Source organism: Pristiophorus japonicus, chromosome 5 (genome assembly GCF_044704955.1).
Source record: "Pristiophorus japonicus isolate sPriJap1 chromosome 5, sPriJap1.hap1, whole genome shotgun sequence".
Classification (NCBI taxonomy): Eukaryota; Metazoa; Chordata; class Chondrichthyes; family Pristiophoridae; genus Pristiophorus; species Pristiophorus japonicus.
Genome location: NC_091981.1, coordinates 156,002,237 through 156,024,176, shown reverse-complemented (window position 1 = coordinate 156,024,176; position 21,940 = coordinate 156,002,237).

Here is a 21,940-nt window from a genome sequence, read left to right as displayed (position 1 = left end):
AGAACTTTCCTGCTTTTATACTCCATCCCCCTTGCAATAAAGTCCAACATTTCATTTGCCTTCCTGATTACTTGCTGTACCTGCATACTAACTTTTTGTTTTTCATGCACAAGGACTCCCAAGTCCCTCTGTACTGCAGCATTTTGTAATCTCTCGATTTAAATAATAATTTGTTTTTTTATTTTTCCTGCCAAAGTGGATAACTACATATTTTTCCACATTATACTCCATCTGCCAAACGTTTGCCCACTCACTTAACCTGTCTATATCTCTTTGCAAATTCTTTGCATCCTCCTCACTACTTGCTTTCCCACCCATCTTTGTATCATCAGCAAACTTGGCTACATTACACTCGGTCCCTTCATCCAAGTCGTTAATATAGATTGTAAATAGTTGATGCCCCATTCCGGTCCCTGTGGCACTCCACTAGTTATCGTAAATGACCCATTTATACCGACTCTCTATTTTCTGTTAATTAGCCAATCCTCGAACCATGTCAATATATAACCCCCAACCACGTGAGCTCTTATCTTGTGCAGTAACCTTTTATGTGGTACCTTATCGAAAGCCTTCTGGAAATCCAAATACACCACATCCACTCGTTCACCCTTATCCACCCTGCTCGTTACATCCTGACGTGGATTGAGAACTGGTTGTCAGACAGGAAGCAAAGAGTAGGAGTAAATGGGTACTTTTCAGAATGGCAGGCAGTGACTAGTGGGGTACCGCAAGGTTCTGTGCTGGGGCCCCAGCTGTTTACATTGTACATTAATGATTTAGACGAGGGGATTAAATATAGTATCTCCAAATTTGCGGATGACACTAAGTTGGGTGGCAGTGTGAGCTGCGAGGAAGATGCTATGAGGCTGCAGAGTGACTTGGATAGGTGAGGTGAGTGGGCAAATGCATGGTAGATGAAGTATAATGTGGATAAATGTGAGGTTATCCACTTTGGTGGTAAAAATAGAGAGACAGGCTATTATCTGAATGGTGACAGATTAGGAAAAGGGGAGGTGCAACGAGACCTGGGTGTCATGGTACATCAGTCATTGAAGGTTGGCATGCAGGTACAGCAGGCGGTTAAGAAAGCAAATGGCATGTTGGCCTTCATAGAGAGGGGATTTGAGTACAGGGGTAGGGAGGTGTTACTACAGTTGTACAGGGCCTTGGTGAGGCCAAACCTGGAGTATTGTGTACAGTTTTGGTCTCCTAACTTGAGGAAGGACATTCTTGCTATTGAGGGAGTGCAGTGAAGGTTCACCAGACTGATTCCCGGGATGGCGGGACTGACATATCAAGAAAGACTGGATCAACTGGGCTTATATTCACTGGAGTTCAGAAGAATGAGAGGGGATCTCAGAGAAACATTTAAAATTCTGATGAGTTTAGACAGGTTAGATGCAGGAAGAATGTTCCCAATGTTGGGGAAGTCCAGAACCAGGGGTCACAGTCTAAGGATAAGGGGTAAGCCATTTAGAACCGAGATGAGGAGAAACTTCTTCACCCAGAGAGTGGTGAACCTGTGGAATTCTCTGCCACCGGAAGTTGTTGAGGCCAATTCACTAAATATATTCAAAAAGGAGTTAGATGTAGTCCTTACTACTAGGGGGATCAAGGGGTATGGCGAGAAAGCAGGAATGGGGTACTGAAGTTGCATGTTCAGCCATGAACTCATTGAATGGCGGTGCAGGATCGAAAGGCCGAATGTCCTACTCCTGCACCTATTTTCTATGTTTCTATGTTTCTAAAGAACTCCAACAAATTTGTCAAACCCAATTTCCCTTTCATAAAACCATGCTGACTCTGCTTGACTGTATTATGCTTTTCCAAATGTCCTGCTACTGTTTCTTTAATAATGGACTGCAGCATTTCTCCAACGACAGATGTGTTAGGCTAATTGGTCTATAGCTTCCTGCTTGCCCTCTCCCTCCTTTTCTAAATAGAGGTGTTACATTTATAGTTTTCCAATCCGCTGGGACCTCTCCAGGGAATTTTGGTAGATTGCAACCAATGCATCCACTATCTCTGCAGCCACTTCTTTTAAGACCTTAGGATGCAGGTCATCAGGTCCAGGGGACATGTCCACCTTTAGTCCCATTATTTTACCGAGTACTTTTTCTTTTGGTGATAGTGATTGTTTTAATTTCTCCTCTCCCAATAGCCCCTTGACTAGCTATTATTGGGATGTTTTTAGTGTCTTCCACTGTGAAGACCAATGCAAAATATTTGTTCAAAATCTTTGCCATTTCCCAGATCCCCATTATTAATTCCCCAGTCTCATCCTTGAAGGGACCAATGTTTACTTTAGCTACCCTCTTCCTTGAATGGTGGTGAGAAACATTAATAGATGGTGAGAGACATTAAACAGAGGTTCACTGTCCTCCTTGTTGCCCAAAGTTGCAGATCAGTGGCTGTGCCAAGGCAGGACCCCGTTGCAGGAACATGACTGGATAAGGCGAGGATTATGCTGCTACCCTGCAGTGTACTACCATATTTGACCCTTCCAGCAATTGCCCACCAAATGACATGAGATGTGGCAGAAAGCTAGCAGGACAGGCAAGCATTGCATTAGCAGACTTTGAAGAATTGGTGGCAGGGACATTTCATGATCCAGCATATGGAGGTAGACTGAATCTAAGGATACTCCCACTCATACCCAACAGCCAGATTCTTACATACTCCAGTCACTGGTGGAGCAGCTAGAAGGAGCGCAGTGTTTGGAACTGGCACATGTAAGGCATACACTATCACCAGTGGGGTAAAACACATTGGCCTGAAGATGATGTGGGGAACAACCCAATGTTGGATGCATGACACATTTGCACCATTCTGATATCTTCTCTTGAACAGTCCTGAGTACATCTTTCCCATCCCACCATTAACATGCTATCAAATACAAATCTTTCTTTGAGTGCATCAATTCATATAGCTTCCATTCATGTCATCTGATCAAAGCCACTTCCAAACCTCGAAGAATAATTGGGGAGAAATTGACTAACCCCAGAAAACGAATGTGGAGATCATCGTGCGTGATTAAACCGCACCGGTTCATTGCACTTTAAATTGCTGCCTGTTGTTTTAACTGATTGCTGCATGCAGCCAGCGCTCCCTATGTTGTTCATTGGCTGCACGCATCAGCGGGGGCCTGATATTTGCAAGTGGCTAGTGCTACTTAACGGCAGCCTGCACCTCTTAAAGGGGAAGTGCATTGTGCCTGCAAGAAGTGGTGGGAGTTTTATCGAAGGTTAATCTGTGTTGTGATACTTTGAGCAATGGCTGAACATGCGAGAGAGCAAGTAGCAAGATTTTCAGACAATACACTGGAGGTCTTTGCGGAAGAAATGGAAAGAAGGAGAGACTTCCTATGTTTTCAGGAGGCAGTGGGAAGAAGTAGCAGCGGAGGTCAATGCCAGAAATGTTGCTCCAAGAACATGGATGCAGTGCAGGAAGATGTTTAATGATCTGACACAAGGTTTCTTTGTGAGTGAGTTCATCTTCAAGTGGCATATCCTACCAACTGCACTACTAGCCTCATCCATTTCATTCATTACACCCCTATCTCCTATCTATCAACAATCTCTATCTATCAGTACTCAAACCTAAAATTCATATGCTTTACCTCATCCTCACACTCTTCATACTGTTTCAAGCCTCACACCCACAACTCACAGTTTGCACACACTGGAAGCTATTCAACCATGACAGACACATCACCCAAACATATTGCACGACACTCAGACACACCACTCTTTTTTGAAGGCGAAGGCAGCGCCTGCATGTGTTAACCCCCGTGGAGCAGACAGTTCTGACCATTATGGGAAGGTGCATCGCTAGGCCCGTGGCCACTAGCAGGGCTGCAGAGATCAATGACGAGCGTATCTGCATACCTAATCCTCCTTCTCCCTCATTCCACAATCTCTTCTGAGTCACAAGATGCAGAGGTGCAGATATGTGGAAGCTCATTTTAGGGTCAAATATGACACCAAGGTTGCGTACAGTCTGGTTCAGCCTCAGACAGATGCTAGGCAGAGGGTTGAAGTCGATGGCTAGGGAAGGGGCTTCGCGGGGGACATGGCCACTGGCAGGGCTAGAGGCATCGATGATGAGGGTATCTGCATATCTAATCCTCCTTTGCTCATCCCACTTCTCCCTTATCCCACAATCTTTTCTGACTCACAAGCTGCAGAGGGTGTAAGTATGTACTTCTTACTTTCTCCTCCCCCTTCACCACAATCCAACCATTGTCCCTTTTCACTTCAGATAGCCAAGAACTGGAACTCCCCCCAGTCAGTGGAGGAAGAGGAAGAAGACAGTGAAGAAGAAGAGACATCATCACTCAATCTTATACTCGCAGCCAGCAACTCAGAGACTGACACTGCGTGTATTTTAGAGGATAGGATTGAGGAGGGATCTGCACGTGGTGAGATACTGGGCACAGTGTGCAGGAGCCAGGGTTGGGGGATAGGATAACGCAGGTGCCAGTTCGCCAGAGCACTCGTTCGCACACTAGTTCTGCTGCAGAGGATGCAGATGAGGATTTGATGACCCAGACTACAGAAGAAGGGTGATGGTTGTGCGTAACCAAATGCTTGGTGGACTAGAAAGCCTACACTCAATGTTAAGAAGCATGGAGGAGACCAGCATTAACTTGGTACAGGGCTTTGCATAGACCTTGGAGCCCATCGTTTCCAATATGTAATGGTTGGTCACTTCCACTAGCACACCTGAGCATGATGCAACGTTTGATGGCCAATGGAGCACAAGCAGTTTCCACCAAAAGTCTGAGTGCTGCAGTGGAATCTCAGACTACTTCCATCATGGCTCTAGATACCACTGTTCAAAGGGATTTCCACGGCATCATAGCAGTCCATCAATCTGTTCATCAACACATCAGTAGGAATGCAGAGCTGCCACCCCAGTATAGTAGCAGTGGTTCCATGGAGCACGAACCTGCTGTCCTCTTAGGATGACAGCATTCCTGCTTCCAGCCCTGCCATTCCACCAGTGCTCTTGTTGACTATCAGCAAGCCAGCCCAGGCTGCTGCAAACTGGGCCCTCTAGGCCCAGAACTGCTCCAGGTCTTCCTCCAAGGCCAACTGCTGCCTCTTCAATTGAAGGTCACCAGCCTTCCACCACCCATTCAGCAGCCACTGGGGAAGCAACTCAGGAGCACTAGGAGAGGCAAAGGCACACTGAAGACAGGCAATAAGGGAATGTACTACGGTGATTTAGTTTATTTTTGTATGCATTATGTCATGATTGAATATATAAAATTGGATTGGAATGTGCATTCTCTGCATTTTTGTGTTGTCGGAAAGAGGATAATGTGATGGTCAGTGATAGAGGATAAGTAAGGAGCATGGGACTGTTGGTGAATGGGGAGATGTGGTTGAGGTTACTGGTATCATTAATTAATTATTTGATCATATAGATCCCGAGCAGAAAGGGGCTGTCTACGTTGTATGCTTCTTTCCTCTTCCTGTTCCTCTACTTCCAGTTGCCCTTCCTTCTCATGCACTTCCTCCTTCTCCTACTCTTCCTTGTGCTCCTGCTCCTCAGCTTTGTGCCTTATAGATGGTGGCAAAAGCTGTTCTCTAATAATGGCAGGTTGTGCAGCAAGCCGCATATTACCACAAATCTTGATACCCGCTCAGCTGCGTACTGCAGGGCTCCTCCAGAGGTCAAGGCAATGGAAATGTTGCTTGAGGATGGTGATGTTGTGCTCTATAATGTTCCTTGTGGCAGGATAATGGGCATTCACCTGCATGATGAGCTGCCTGCGGTCACACACCAGTTGCACATTGAGGGAGTAGAATCCCTTTTGGTTCATGAAAATGGCCGAGTTCACATGAGGTGCATGCAAGGCAATGTGCATGCAGTAGATGTGGGTCCCCGAAGAGACGGCTACCGCGGAGTCTCGGTGGTCGATCGAAGAAATCGATCGGCCGCTGCGGTCGGGTACTTTTCCCTCCCCAAGCCATATTCAGCTCAGGGAGGATTTGAGCGGTGTTCACTTCCGCCAGAAACGGTGCGGTGAAGCTGCTGTAAAGGTGAATTTCCAGCGGAGAAGGAAGCAGCGTGCAGGCTGCTGGAAAGCCTCCAGGACATTTCCCGGCAGTGCCCCCGCGAGGTTTTTGATGCGGTGCTCGAACACAGCACCTTTGGTAGGTAAAAAGTTTTATTAGTATTTTTATTTCATTTTCCAGCATCTGCAGCATTTATCTTTTCATAGTTTTATTAATTGTTTTGACTCCATTAAACCTGCTGAGTGCTGCTCAGTGGTTTGCACATACCCGTGTGCTTTTGTACAACTTTCAGGTCTGACTCTTTAGTGGAGTCCGGTGGGCTGCAGAGCCCTGCTTGGCCGGGTTCACCCTGAGGATGGGAGGAGTGTTGGGAGGGCAACACCTGGTACACCTGCTCAGAAACAGGGCGGCACGCAGGAGAAGGCGTCGCCGTCAGCACCGTGCAGACAGGCAGCGGGCAAGGGATGCAGCAGCCATGATTCGTTCATTCTGTGCCAGACCAGTGTGCCCACCGCCTTCACCAGCCCGAATCAGGATTGCAGTTGGTTGCTTGTGGACAAGAGATATCCCCTGTCCACTTGGCTGCTCACTCCTCTGCGGAACCCCAGGACAGCGCCAGAGCATGCCTACAATGACGCTCATTGTGCCACCAGGTGCATCATCGAGCAGTGCATAGGCATCCTTAAGCAAAGGTTCCGGTGCCTGGACCACTCTGGTGGCACCTTGCAGTACTCTCCTTAATGGGTCTCCATAATCATCGCGGTCTGCTACATGCTGCACAACCTGGCCATCATAAGGGGACAGCCGCTGGAGGCCGATCCAGCTATACGACCTGAGGAGGAGGAGAAGAGGAGAAGGAGGAGGTGCAGAAGGAGGAGGAGGAGGATCCCCGTTGCCCCAGAGCTAGGAGGCATCAACCCATCGCTACCCTGAAAGGGCCTGGTGCAGACTGGCTGGCACCCTCCTGGGAGGGTACATTCTCGCATTTAAGGAGGTGCCTGACACCTCCACTGCAATCTCCCTCCCTGCCTGCCAGGTCTCCCCATGTCAGGAGACAATATTCTTCTTCTGTCCTCCACACTGTACATCAGTGTCTCCAGCTCCATATCAGTGAACCTGTTGGCTCTCCTTGCACCTCTTACACCAGCCATCCTTCCAAACTCCTTCCAACCACCTTCCCCTTTCAGTACCTTGCTGCAAACCCTGGCCTTGAAAAAGGCCAGCCAGCTGGCTCATTAGAAACCCCTACCTGCAAGCTGAATTTCTCAGTGGTGATAACGCTACACCGCTGAAAAATCCACTTTGAAAGGGTACATTAGTGCTGGAACCCATTTGTTCACTTTTGGAGCTGAATATGGGTTGGCCCAGCCACGAAAAAAGTTTGGTTCCAATGGCCACAAAATGGTGGAGGGAGCACCAGCTTTCCAGCGGTACTTGAATTTCGGGCCCTTGCTCCCTGCACCATGGGGAAGCCAGCAATCTATGCAAACCCTTGTGCTTACTTCATGAATGACCTTCCCTCCATCATAAGATCAGAAATAGGGATATTCGATGATGATTACACAGTGTTCAGTTCCATTCGCAACTCCTCAGATAATGAAGCAGCCCATGCCCGCATTCAGCAGAACCTGGACAACATTCAGGCTTGGCCTGATAAGTGGCAAATAACTTTTGTGCCACACAAGTGCCAGGCAAGAACTATCTCCAACAAGTGAGAGTCTAACCACCTCCCCTTGAGATTCAATGGGATTACCATTGCCGAAACCCCACCATCAACATCCTAGGGATCAGCATTGACCAGAAACTTAACTGGACCAGCCACATAAATACTGTGGCAACAAGAGTGGGTCAGAGGCTGGGTATTCACCTCCTGACTCCCCAAAGCCTTTCCACCATCTACAGGGCACTTGCCTGGATGAGTGCAGCTCTAACAGCACTCAGGAAGCTCAACACCATCCAGGACAAAACAGCCCACTTGATTCGCACCTCATCCACCATCTTCAACATTCACTCCCTCCACCACCGGTGCACGGTAGCTGCAGTGTGTACCATGTATAAGATGCACTGCAGCAACTCACCACGGCTTCTTCAGCAGCACCTCCCAAACCCACGGCCTCTATCACCTAGAAGGACAAGGGCAGCAGACAGGTGGGAGCACCATCACCTCCAAGTTCCCCTCAATGTTACACTCCATCCTGACTTGGAACTATATCGCCGTTCCTTCATCATTGCTGGGTCAAAATCCTGGCACTCCCTCCCTAACAGCACTGTGGGAGTACCTTCACCACCTGGACTGCTGCAGTTCAAGAAAACGGTTTACCACCACCTCCTCAAGGGGAATTAGGGATGGGCAATAAATGCTAGCCTTGCCAGTGACGCCCACATCCTGGAATGAATAAAAAAATAAACCTGCATGTCTCTTGCAAGAGGGAATAAATTGTGCTGTCTCGCTGTGTACAATGAGCCTCGGTGACCGCCCATATGCAACAGTTTACTACAGATTGCAAGATGTTGCTTATATCTCCAGCAGAAGCTTGGAAAGAGCCAGGCACATAAATGTAAAGAGCCACAGGCACATCGACAGCCACAGGCAATGTTCTCCTTGCCCTACATTCAGGTTGTGGTTGTGGCTGCAGCAGTTTCAGTCACAACCTCTTTTGTGAAGTGAAGACATCTCGTGCATTGGTCCTCGCTGAATTTGAGGTAAGAGAATTGCTCCCTAAACACCCTGAACAGATAGGGCATCCTGCCGAGGTCCCTTCTCCCCATCCTCTCTCTTCTAGCAGCATGTCCTGCTTTGCGTGGCCTTTCTTCATTCTCCCAGTCATGCTCAATTTCGAGAGAAAGCTCCACCAGGTCATCCTTGTCTGGAACCAACTTGTTTCAGCACAAGCTTTTAAATCAACAAAAAATATTTCATGATCAGCCAGATCACTTCCTGTAGGCTATTGAAACTTAACCAAGTATATGAAAGCTCCAAAAATATGTACAATTGCATTAGAATGCAATTGCATTCAGCCAGAAGAAATAATCCAGCAATTAACCTGTAAATAGTTCATGATCCCTTTAAATAGCGCTGGTAGGGAATGCTTCATTTTATTTGACATATGTTCAGCTGTGCGAGGTTAAGAGCTGGTAGGCTGATGCATGGAGTTCTGAAATAGCAGTGCTGGCATCAAATCAGCATTGCACACTGATTGACATCATAATTTGCCAGTCTGCATGCTGCCGGCGGACACCCCTTTACTAAGATGCCATCGGGTGCCCTTCCTATCCGAAGTGCGAGCGCCATTTTCAAAATGCCCCATTTTTGAGCATTTGGATGCTGTGTAGAGTCTAAAAACAGGTGCTGCATAACTCACTTTCTCCCCCAATGTCTCCATGCACAGTGCAACCATAATTTAATGAAAACCTATACTGTATGTATGCCTAGTGCCTCTTACCACCCTGTTTCTACTTAGTGTCAGTGTGTGATGTCTGAACTCTTAAACTTATGTTTAATACATCTCTGAGCTACTTGAATACCAAAATAGGTGAGGGACTGGTTGTTGCATTCTTGGGGATAAAGTAGCCAGCCAGCTAGGTCCTGAGATGTACCTGCTTCAGGCTGCACATCTTGTGTGGCCCCATTGGTAGCCTGGCCCTGTGTCCCTTTGGCCACACGTTCAGTCATTGGAGGAGGCTGATAGGAGGATTGGAATGTGCTGTTATGCCAACAGAAAGCAGAATCATGTATGCCTATTCCTTCCATGTCATCAATCATGGGCACTTTCTCCACATGGCTACAGATCTGTGGGAAAGCAGATCTAATGATACCGAGGACATCAATGAAGCCCCAGGAAACACTTATCTGCAACCCAGACCTAATCCTTTGGAGGGAGGAAAAGACAGCCCTCTCCAGTCTGACATGCCATCCTTCAAATTGAGTTATGTAGCCTTATTGCCCCATTAACCCTCATGATGCAGCCGGCATCATTTTGAATGGGACCGAACACTGGGTACCCAAAGCCAGTCTATTTCTGGCAACAAACTCCATTTAATATGCAAATAGGGGTCCTATAATGCACATGGGACCCTGAATGCCATTTTAGGTTGGAACTCGTCAGAGCATGTGCAGTGCACTCTTTGATTAGTTGCATGGACGATAGAGCTGAAGGGACTCTGTAAAGGTAAGTTTGAAATGGTTATTTTTTGTGGGAACCAGCGATGAAGGTATGCCCCTCTACAGTGGCTCACATAAATACTGTGGGTCACTGCCAGACTGGCCCAGGCTCACCTACTCCTCGGTCTTGCTTAACCCCCATCAACACCCCGCCACCGCCCTGCCCCATCGTCGGACCTACTTCTGGGGCCCCAGCTGGCCGACATTCCTGTGGGTCAAAACTGCTGAGTTCCCTTGGGATACCCCTTTGTTAACTCAGGTTATTCAAACAATTGGTATGATAGCTGAGGTGGAGGTTACACCTTCTTCTGGAAAGGAAAACCAGAGGAAGAACGCCGCCTCCTCGGAGTCGATTTCAATATCAAAAATGAGCTGGTCGACCGCCTCAAAGACTCCTCCTGCGGGATTAACAAACGTCTCATGATTCCCTGACTCACCCTATCCCGGAATCAATGCGCCACAGTCATCAGTGCCTATGCCCCAACACTCGATGTGACAGATGAGACCAAAGAGAGTTTTTACACCAGCCTCGAAAAATCTCTGTCCCGTGTCACTGTGAACGACAAACCGATCTTCCTCGGTGACTTCAATGCCAGGGTCAGCAAGGACACAGCCCTCTGGGGAGGCATGATCGGCAGAGAGGGGATGGGGAAAACCAACTCCAGCGGTACCCTGCTCCTGACAAAATATCTAGAATATGACCTTATCATCACCAACACCTTGTTCCGCCAGAAGGACAAGTACAAGGCATCGTGGCAACACACTCGCTCCAAACACTAGCACCTGCTCGACTATGTCATCGTCCGAGCCAGGGATCGCAAGGATGTGCGCATCACCCGCACCATGACAGGAGCTGACGACTGCTGGATGGACCACCGTCTAATCCGTTCCATCATCAACATCAACATAGCCCCAAAGTGGCAATGGTAGCAGAAGCAGTGCCGCAAAAAAGTCAATGCCGGGGCACTCAAAGACCCAGCTAAGAGAGCCCAATACAGTCAGCACCTCACTGCTAACCTGGCGTGCCTTGATGATCCCGAGGTGCAGAATGCCCACAGCGCTTGGTCTGCCCTCCAGGCCTCCATAACCAGTGCCTGCAAAGAGACGCTCAGTCACTCAACCAGGAAACACCAGGACTGGTTTGATGAGAATGACCAGGAGATCCAAGAGCTAATAGGTCACAAGCACAGGACATTTCTGAGCCTTAAACAGCAACCCAACTCGGGAGTAGCAAGGCAGCATTAAAGACGTCTTAAGGCCGAGGTCCAACAAAAAACTCGGGAACGAAAGAACAGATGGTGGATGGAGAGGGCATAGGAAATACAGCAGCTGGCCGAAAGCCATGAGGTGCGAGGATTGTTAACCGCAGTCAAGGCTACTTACGGCCCAAACACCCAAGGCCCCACCACACTGCTGACCAAGAACACTCATCGAGGACACCGAGGCAGTCAGGGCCCGCTGGAAAGAGCACTTCGAAGATCTCTTCAACCGAGATTCTGCCTTTGACTCGAGTGTTCTTGACTCCATCCCACAGCATGCTACCTGCCACCACCTCAGTAAAACCCCAGCTCTGCACGAGGTAGAAAAAGCCATAAGACAGCTTAAGAACAAGGCTACGGGAGCGGATGGAATCCCCATTGAAGCACTGAAGTATGGCGGAGAGGCACTGTTGGCGCGAATGCATGACCTCATCTCTCTTATCTGGAGGGAGGAGAGCATGCCGGGAGATCTCAGAGATGCAGTGATCGTGACCATCTTTAAAAAAGGGGGACAAGTCCGACTGCGGCAACTACAGAGGAATCTCCCTGCTATCAGCCACTGGGAAAGTCATCGCTATACTCCTCCTCAACCATCTTCTCCCTGTGCCTGAGGATCTCCTCCAAGAGTCACAGTGCGGATTTCGTCCCCTACTGGGTACAACGGACATGATTTTTACAACACAACAGCTGCAGGAAAAATGCAGGGAACAGCACCAACCCTTGTACATGACCTTCTTTGATCTTATAAAGGCTTTTCACACTGTCAACTGTGAGGGTCTATGGAGCATACTCCTCCATTTTGACTGCCCTCAAAAGTTTGTCACCATCCTCCGCCTGCTCCACGACAACATGCAGGCCGTGATCCTTACCAATGGATCCATTACAGGCCCAATCCACGTCTGGACTGGTGTCAAACAGGGCTGCGTCATCGCGCCAACCTTCTTCTCAATCTTCCTCGCTGCATTGCTCCATCTCACAGTCAACAATCTCCCCGCTGGAACTAAAATACAGAACCAGTGGGAACCTGTTCAAACTTCGTCGTCTCCAGGCCAGATCCAAGACCACCTCAACCTCTGACATCGAGCTACAGTATGCGGACGACGCCTGCGTCTGCGCACACACGGAGGCTGAACTCCTAGTCATAGTCAACATATTCACTGAGGTGTATGAAAGCATGGACCTTACACTAAACATCCATAAGACAAAGGTCCTCCACCAACCTGTCCCCGCTGCACAGCACTGCCCCCCAGTCACCAAGATCCACGGGGCGGCCCTGGACAATGTGGACCATTTCCCATACCTCAGGAGCCTCTTATCAACAAGAGCAGACATTGACGACGAGATTCAACACTGCCTCCAGTGCGCCAGTGCAGCCTTCGGCCGCCTGAGGAAAAAAGAGTGTTCAAAGACCTTGCTCTCGAATCTGCCATCAAGCTCATGGTCTACAGGGCTGTAGTAATACCCGCCCTCCTGTATGGCTCAGAGATATGGACCATGTACAGTAGACACCTCAAGTCTCTGGAGAAATACCACCAACGATGTGTCCGCAAGGTCCTGCAAATCCCCTCGGAGGACAGACACACCAACGTTAGCGTCCTCGACCAGGCCAGCATCCCCAGCATTGTAGCACTGACCACACTCGATCAACTCCGCTGGGCAGGCCACATGCCTGACGCGAGACTCACAAAGCAAGCGCTCTACTCGGAACGACTTCACAGCAAACGAGCCAAAGGTGGGCAGAGGAAACGTTTCAAGGACACCCTCAAAGCCTCCTTGACAAAGTGCAACATCGCCACCAACACCTGGGAGTCTCTGGCCAAAGACCGCCCTAAATGGAGGAAGTGCATCCGGGAGGTCGCTGAGCACCTCGCGTTTCATCGCCGAGAGCATGCAGAAATCAAGTGCAAGCAGCGGAAAGAGCATGTGGCAAACAAGTCCCATTCGCCCTTTCCCTCAACGACTGTCTGTCCCACCTGTGACAAGGACTTGGTTCTCGTATTGGACTGTTCAGTCACTTAAGAACTCATTTTTAGAGTGGAAGCAAGTCTTCCTCGATTCCGAGGGACTGCCAATGATTTGATGGGATGGGATGATAGCCGAGTGGTTATAGTACTAGTCTTACAAACTGGATGTCATGTTTTCAAATCTCACCATAGGAAGCTGTGAAAATAAATTCAATGCATTTGGTCATTTGTGGGTGAGTGCCAGAAAAACTGACCATGAAAGCTGCCAGATTGTCATAAAACCACAGCTGCTTCTCATGTCCTTCAGGGAAGGGAACCTGCCATCCTAACCAGTTGGCTTACATGTGACTACAGACCCACACTTTTTGGTTGACATTTAATGCCTAAATTGCAACAAGGGATGCAAAATAAATAATGAATTGCTCACGTTGTGCTCAAGAATAATTATTTTTAAAAACAACACATGTTTAACACACAGCAATCTAGTCCAGATCATAAGGAAATTTCAGTGTTAGACTGCTGCTACCCTATACGTTTATATCGGGTAGTGTGATTTAACTCCAGGTCCCAAACTGCATATTGAGCGGTGGAAGAAGCCTGTGCGTGGATTTTTTTAATGTGCGGTGGCCATTGCACACCAGCCACCACATGGGCTTGACAGATCTAGGTCTTAGTAAGGCACTGAGCTTATCAGAGCAACTGACCACAATCCTTGTTTCAAAATAATAAAATATATAAAAATTCTCAGATTTCAGAACTTTTTCTCTTAGTTTGAATCTGTATGTTTCCATGATGAAATTAAATGTTCCATAGTGTGCTCCATGGGCTTCAGCTCATCAGCAGCTTAGTGAAGAAGAAATTCCCTTAAGAGCCTAGATACATATCAGTTAGATTCACTTCCTGATGTGAAATCAAAACTAAGGCAAAGGGATATGAAAAGTTACTTTTTACAATTAAACAAAGCAGTGAATTAAAACTAAATTACAAAGACAAAGAACTGCTTGATTATCAGTGAATCAAGGATAGTGATTGTCTTCCTCTGGAAGGCTGATCAGCATTGTTAATGGGCGTTATGTGTGTTACTTGTTAAGCAATGCACATCCATGATGACCCTTTGAAATGCATACAATTGAGGGAATGTGTATTTCACTCAGTACTGAAATACAAGCAAACCTTACAGAAAATAGGAAGATATATTAAACTTTTCACAATACTACCAATCAAACAAATCCCATGAAGAAATATTAGAAATATAAGTGTTAGGACTAATATTCATCAAGCACTGGCCATGCCTTTGGGAGTTGAAATTCACCAGACCTTATAATGCAATGGCAGCTCATTGAAGTATTTTGTTTGTATTTTGGCCTAAGAACACTGGGGCTGAGAATCTGCAGCACTTCCAGCTCTCTCCGGCCTGCCCCTTGTGAATAAGGAAAATAACATGCCAAAAGAATGTGATAGAGAATTCAAGCAGGCTACAAGAATCTGTGAGAACACACAGATAGCAGTCAGAGTGCTTACGTGTGAAGTGGCACAATGCATTAAGCCATAACTCACACTTGACATTTCAGGACTTTAGGTTGAGAGCCAATTATGGGTTAACAACACATACTGTTGAATCGGTTGAGCCAATAAGGTCAAAAGGGGCGAGCTCACTATTGTAAATTGATCCAGGTATAAGTACAGCCATGTTTTGCCATGTGTGTCAGAAGGACAAAGACCTGGCAATCAGAAGCTTGTTTGCTGCTGCTGGAATAAAGTTACTTTAAACCTACAACCAGATTTTGCATCTCATTGAAAATTAAGAGATCTAACAATTTTGGGGTCACGAACAGGATCGCTGAGGGAAGAAACTGAATTTTGGACATCGGACCTATATACTGAGGTAAGGACTCCTCTTTATAAAAGTCCTCGGTCAATTGTCTAAATTCACCTCCCCCTCTACGCGATTCCGAAAGCCTCCGGTTTGCGAACCCACCGGTTGGTAGTTGGCTCGAGGTCCCATATAGACGTCTAAATTCGGCGATGTGTTCGTTAATTAATTACCGACCCACTGACCCAGCTGGAAAGCCTATGACTCGAGACCCCAGTAAAGAAATCAGTATTATGGCAGCAGAAAATAAGAGCAAAGAATTGCCTACAACTGGTAAAGGCGGGCGGGCCCCATCCGAGGTTTTGATAGATGAAATCCTCCAACAGTTGAAAGAATACATAGAGCAACAATTCGACTTATCTAAAATCTGTATCAAGATTGAACAAAAGTACGGAACCTCCAAAGGACAATGGTCCTTGGACGAGATCAAAAGGGTCTGGAGAAAAATGACCCTTTTGAAAAATAAAGAACGAACCAGATGATCCCTGGCCGTTATGGGACAGATCCAACAGCGGAATGAAATCATGATGCGGTCCCAACATGATAGGGACTTGACCAGTACAAAGGACCAATAGCAAGCGGTTTGTGAACAACTAAGACAGAAAAAACTTGAACTTGAAAAGTTGGAAGCGGAAGTTAAAGATCTTAAAGGTGAAATTAAAGAATGGAAAAAATCATTAGGTCAAGAGACAGTAATAGGAAAAGGAAAATGTATCGGTCAATTCCCCTGTACCCATGATTGGATAAATTAAAAGCGCAAACCCGAAGACACGACCAAGGAATAGATACGGATTCTGAGTCCTCCGACGATACAGGTTCGGAGGAAGAAGAATTAAGGGTGCGCTTTGCCCCGTTTAAAAAAAGACGAGTTGTCATCAAATCAGAAGAGACTGCGGATGAGGACGGAAGCAAAAAAACGAAGAAAAGGGAGTATGCAGAATACTTATTTCATGATCTGGCAGACCCAGAGAAAATTGATAAATGGTCCAAGGAGTTGCCCAATCCAAAGAAAGGGGCGTGAAAACGTGGGACCAATTGGACCGCCTAAGAAATATACATCAACTTCATCCCTGGGAGGGAATACAAATTTTGACCATAATGGTGCCAAAAACACAAGGAAGAAAATTGCACGACAAGATAGAAGAAGCTTTGGGGCAGGATGAGCAAGAATTAAACGCAGGGTGGGAGGCGATTAAACACTGGCTGCAAGCCTTCAGTCCAGCTAAGACAGACTGGGGAAAAATTGCAGCCTGCCAACAGAAAGGAACAGAGGAGGTCCTGGAGTATGACGAGTGGTTTAGATGCGCGTGGCTAGAACATTCGGGTATGAATCATACGGATGAGGAAATGGAAGAACAAGTGTTTGGACCCCTGAAAGCAACTTTCGTGGCAGGTCTAAAGCCAGAACTGTCCAAAATGCTTAAGGTAGTGTTACCGGACTGGGAAGGTAGAGGAACTACCTTTGCAGCATTGGTGGATAGATGTAACAAATTAGACAGGGATATGAGAGCTAAAGTCCGAAACCTGCAGGCTATGGGATGGAAATCCCAGGATTCCGATAAACAGTCATTAGGAAAATTACCCGAAAAATGTCATTATTGTGGGAAAGAAGGTCACTGGGCCAGGACGTGCAGGGCGAAACAGCAAGGTCACGGCCGGGGAAGAGGACGCGGCCAGGGATACAATTCAGCCAACAAACCAGGCTTGTCACAAGATAACGACCTCATAGAAGCAGTTAAGCGACTGACAATACAACAACAGAAAGAGTTACTTGGGATAGCAAAAAACGATTAGAGCCCACCCTGGCCCCCCTCCTCACACTAATACAACAGAGGGGAGATAGGCTATATATATCTGTGAGGGTGGGCGATAAGGATGTGGACTGTCTTTTAGACACAGGGGCAGAATTAACATGCTTACCCTTACAATATGGAGACTCTTTGCCGTTGGATGGTAGGGCATGTATAGCCAATGGAGTTGGGGGGCCATAAAATGGAAATTAAAAGGACAACACCGGTACTTATAGGACTGGGTCCACATGAACTAACCACACCGGTCTGGATAGGCCCAGTAGATCAACCCCTTTTGGGAATGGACATCCTAATCCAGGTAGATTCATCGTTGCATTTCGAGGATGGTCAGGTGAAATGGTCAATTTGAACTTTGAAGAAAGAAGAATTGAAGGAATACCCGATATGGGCTAAAGATAAGAACAATTGTGGCTTACTCCAGATGGAGCCTGCGTCATTTACCGGGACCAAGCCTCCATGCACTAAACAGTATCCCATCAGTCCAACTGCCATCACGGGAATCTTACCGGTTATTCAGCAATTGGAGAAACAAGGGGTGCTTATTAGAACGCATAGCTCCTCCAATAGCCCTGTGTGGCCAGTACAGAAATCTAATGAGACTTGGCGTTTGACCGTCGACTATAAGAAAGCTAACCAGTGTATTGATCAAAAAGCTCCTTTGGTCGCAAATCCCTCCACCATTTTTAATGCCCTCAAACCGGAACATAAAAATATTTCTCGGTTATAGATATGGCCAACGGACTTTGGTCGGTGCCTCTGGCACCGGAGGTTCGACAGTGGTTTGCTTTCACTGTCTAAGGACAACAGTATACTTGGACCCGGTTACCGCAGGGTTTCCACAAGAGCCCTACGGTATTCCACATGGCTTTACAAAGCCATTTGCGAGAATTACCTCCCTGTCATCCACAGTCATCCAATATGTAGACGATATCTTGCTAGCTTCAAACACAGAAGAACAGCATTAACAAGATCTACGAGCTCTGCTGGACCACCTTTGGCTGAAAGGACATAAAGCCAGCATTGACAAAGCACAAAGAAGAGGTTGTATACCTGGGATAAAAGATTTCACAACGAAAGAGAGAACTTACCCAGGATAGAACTGCAGCCATTCGGGCTGCTAAAAAATCCACCACTATTCAGGAACTAAGGTCCTTTTTGGGATTGTGTAACTGTAACAGAAATTGGATTGACTCCTTCACACAGCTTGCTCAGCCATTGAATGATATCTTAAACGGGAACCGTGCCTCTAAAGAAGCCATCACCCTCACTAAGGAACAGCAAGAGGCCTTCCTGAGTTTGAAAAAGGCCTTGCGTTCGGCACCGGCTCTGGGAATCCCCGACAGTGGTAAGCTATTTACCCTGTTTGTCCATGAGAAAGAAGGATACATGACAGCTATACTGACACAAGAACATGGGGATCGGCAAAGACCTATTGGCTATTATTCAGCAAAACTGGATGCGGTAGCCCTCGGATGGGGAAGTTGCCTAAGGGCCATGGAAGCTACATGTCGAGCGGTAATGATCACTGCGGGTCTAGTCCTCGACCAAAAGCTGATTGTCAAGTGTCCCCACACCGTACACGCTTTGCTGTCTATGAATAGAATGTCTCAGGTGACGGCAGCTGGATGGACCCGCTGGACACTCCAGCATCTGCAGGTTGATTATATATCTCGCCCTCCATGCCAAGGATATACTAACATTCTTGTCTTGGTCGACAGATTCTCTAGATGGGGAGAAGCTGTCCCAACTAAAAGAGCCACAGCCAATCACACTGCAAAGGTCTTGTGTAAAGATTACATTCACCGATGGGGAGTCCCGAGTAGCATTGACTCAGATCAGGGAACCCACTTCACAGGTGCTGTCTGCCAAGAAGTCTGCAGATTACTGAACATTATGTGGGATTTATGCTGTCCTTATCACCCACCATCATCAGGACAAGTAGAGCGAATGAATCGAACTCTGAAACAACGGCTTGCCAAATATCACCAAGAAGGAACACCATGACCCCAGGCACTACCAATAGTGCTATGTAGCATTAGGGCAACCCCAAACAGAACTACAGGTCTGAGCCCATTTGAAATTATAACAGGAAGAACCATATCGCTGCCAGGAACTATCGATTTACTGAAAGCTGATGTTCACTTAATGAGTGACACTCTGTTATCATACTGTCAGAACCTAACCAATGCTATTAGTTCTGTTTCCCGACAGGTATCGGCAGCTTGGGGTAATCCACCTGAAGGAAGACACGACATCATCCCAGGAGTCTGGGTTTATGTGAAAAAGTTGCATAAAGAACCTTTGGGTGCCAAGTGGGAGGGACCTTACCAAGTGTTATTGACCACCCAGGCAGCTGTTAAAGTCCAAGGAAAGAAAGCCTGGATCCACGCTTCACACGTTAAACGAGCACCCGTAACTGAAGCTGAAATCTAATAAGGACAATACTTTTTGCCAAAATTTATAAATTTGCTGTACTACTGACTGGAGGTATTCTAGGCATTTGCCTATTTCTTACTAGCACCAAAGGGAAATAGTAGAGTACCCAGGGAATTACATGTAAATAATTTTTTACATATGTCATACATTTATGCCAAACAAGGTAACATTTCCAGTTGTTGGGTGTGTGTGCATATTACTATTCACTCAAAGGGAGGGATTCCTGTGAGGCCAATTCTCTTGAATATCTTGGAAATGGCTGAGTGGATAATTAATCAAAACAAAACAGGCAATGCGCTTCAGGATACGGAAGACTGGGCACATAAATGGAAGTCAGCAGGTTACAATCTGACTACCTTTGAAGGGGGGTACCAACCGTGCTACAATAATTTCAAACGGTCCCCATTTTTTGTTATCACGAATACAACGGGGGTAGGAAGACCGGGGGAATTGGTTTGTCTGATTAGAAACATGAAAGGAGGCCAAAATATGGGGTATAGTAACTGCTCCCGGAATTATAATGTAATCAAGGCACGGAACCGTCCAAACTGGGCCGATGTGGGAGTTCTTAACGTAACGGGGATTCTGAATAAAACAAATGGAAAAGGCTGGACAGGCCCCGGAGTGTTACTGACAAAGAAACAGCTGGCATTCATTGCCTATAAAGGCACCTATTGGATGTGTGGCCACAAGGCCTACCCTTGGCTGCCCCAGAATTGGATGGGATCCTGCTATTTAGCCTACATTGTGCCTTATATGTATCATATAAAGTCCCTGTCGGAACATTTACACCATCCTGAGAGAGCGATCACAGAAACAGAGAGGTTCTTTGCCATTCTGGTCCCTGGGTATGGGACCGCCAAACTGGCAAGGGAATCCATTAACATGGCATCCATTGTGGAACGGGTAGCCAATGATACCTCAGAGGCCCTAGTTAAAATCAATGCAGTAATGGTAGCAATCCGCACAGTAGCCCTACAGAATAGACTGGCCCTTGACTACATCCTGGCTGAAAAGGGAGGTACTTGCGTCCTACTTGGAAATGAGTGTTGCATATATATCCCAGATAGCTCCGAAGAAATTACCCACTTAGCGGAGCATATCCAAAAGAAGGTAGAAAAACTTAAGCAACCCCCAACATTCACTTTGTGGAGCGGGGCCACTGGATGGCTAGGTTCAATAGGAACTTCATTGGTGGAAGGTTTAATTCTATTTGTTGTAATTATTTTACTTTTATATTGATTAAATGTTGTTGCAACCAGGCGGCTGCAGCTGCTTTCCCGCAGGTGAGATGTCTTGCAGGTCCCAGCAGACTGTCTGTACGTGGCACAGGGGCATGTTATGTTTAAAGGAAGGTTGTTTCCTGGTTGAATTAAGATATTGATTTGGATTAAATTGGAATAAGGTTAATTAACCTACTAAAACCAGACTTGCATTGTGGCCACGATGGAATTCGGGTTGGTGTACATTTGTGTGGAAGCTACTAGTCCGGACATGTGGCGAAACACATCAACAAATTTTAGAAGGAAACTCTATTAACATGTATGAAATTATTTTGTAAAATGTTTAAGCTGTGATACCTGATGCTTTATGATTCAGTTTATGAAAGAATCAAAGGGGGGGATTGATAGAGAATTCAAGCAGGCTGCAAGAATCTGTGAGAACACACAGACAGCAGTCAGAGTGCCTACGTGTGAAGTGGCACAATGCATTAAGCCATAGCTCACACTTGACATTTCAGGACTTTAGACTGAGAGCCAATTATGGGTTAACAACACATACTGTTGAATTGGTTGAGCCAATAAGGCCAAAGGGGGCAAGCTCACTACTGTAAATTGATCCAGGTATAAGTACAGCCATTTTTTGCCATGTGTTTCAGAAGGACAAAGACCTGGCAATCAGCCAGAAGCTTGTTTGCTGCTGCTGGAATAAAGTTACTTTTACAACCGGATTTTGCATCTCATTGAAAATCAAGAGATCTAACAGAGTGTTTCCTGCACTTCACCCATCTAAGTGAAATTCATGACCCAACGTCTTCTCTTCTTAGGTGGTCCCTTGTATCGAGAATGACTTGCTTCCACCAAAAAGGGATGAGTTCACAGGTGTTTCAATGAAGGACCTAATATTCCAGGTCTTGGACTACATATTGAAGGGTGGACGATGCTTGTGCATGGATTTTTTTAATGTGTGGTGGCCGCTGTACTCCAGCCATCACATGGGGATGACAGAACTAGGTCTTAGTCCAGTGGCAAGGATTAACTGTTATTTATTTAACCCTTGGCAACCTGTATCACACCACCAACAGAGGGCCTACCTGTTGGAGTCCCAAGGGATCCCAGCATCCTTTGGGAGTACTGTATATAAGCAGGCCTCACATGCTGTACCTGCACTCTGCAGTCTAATTAAAGG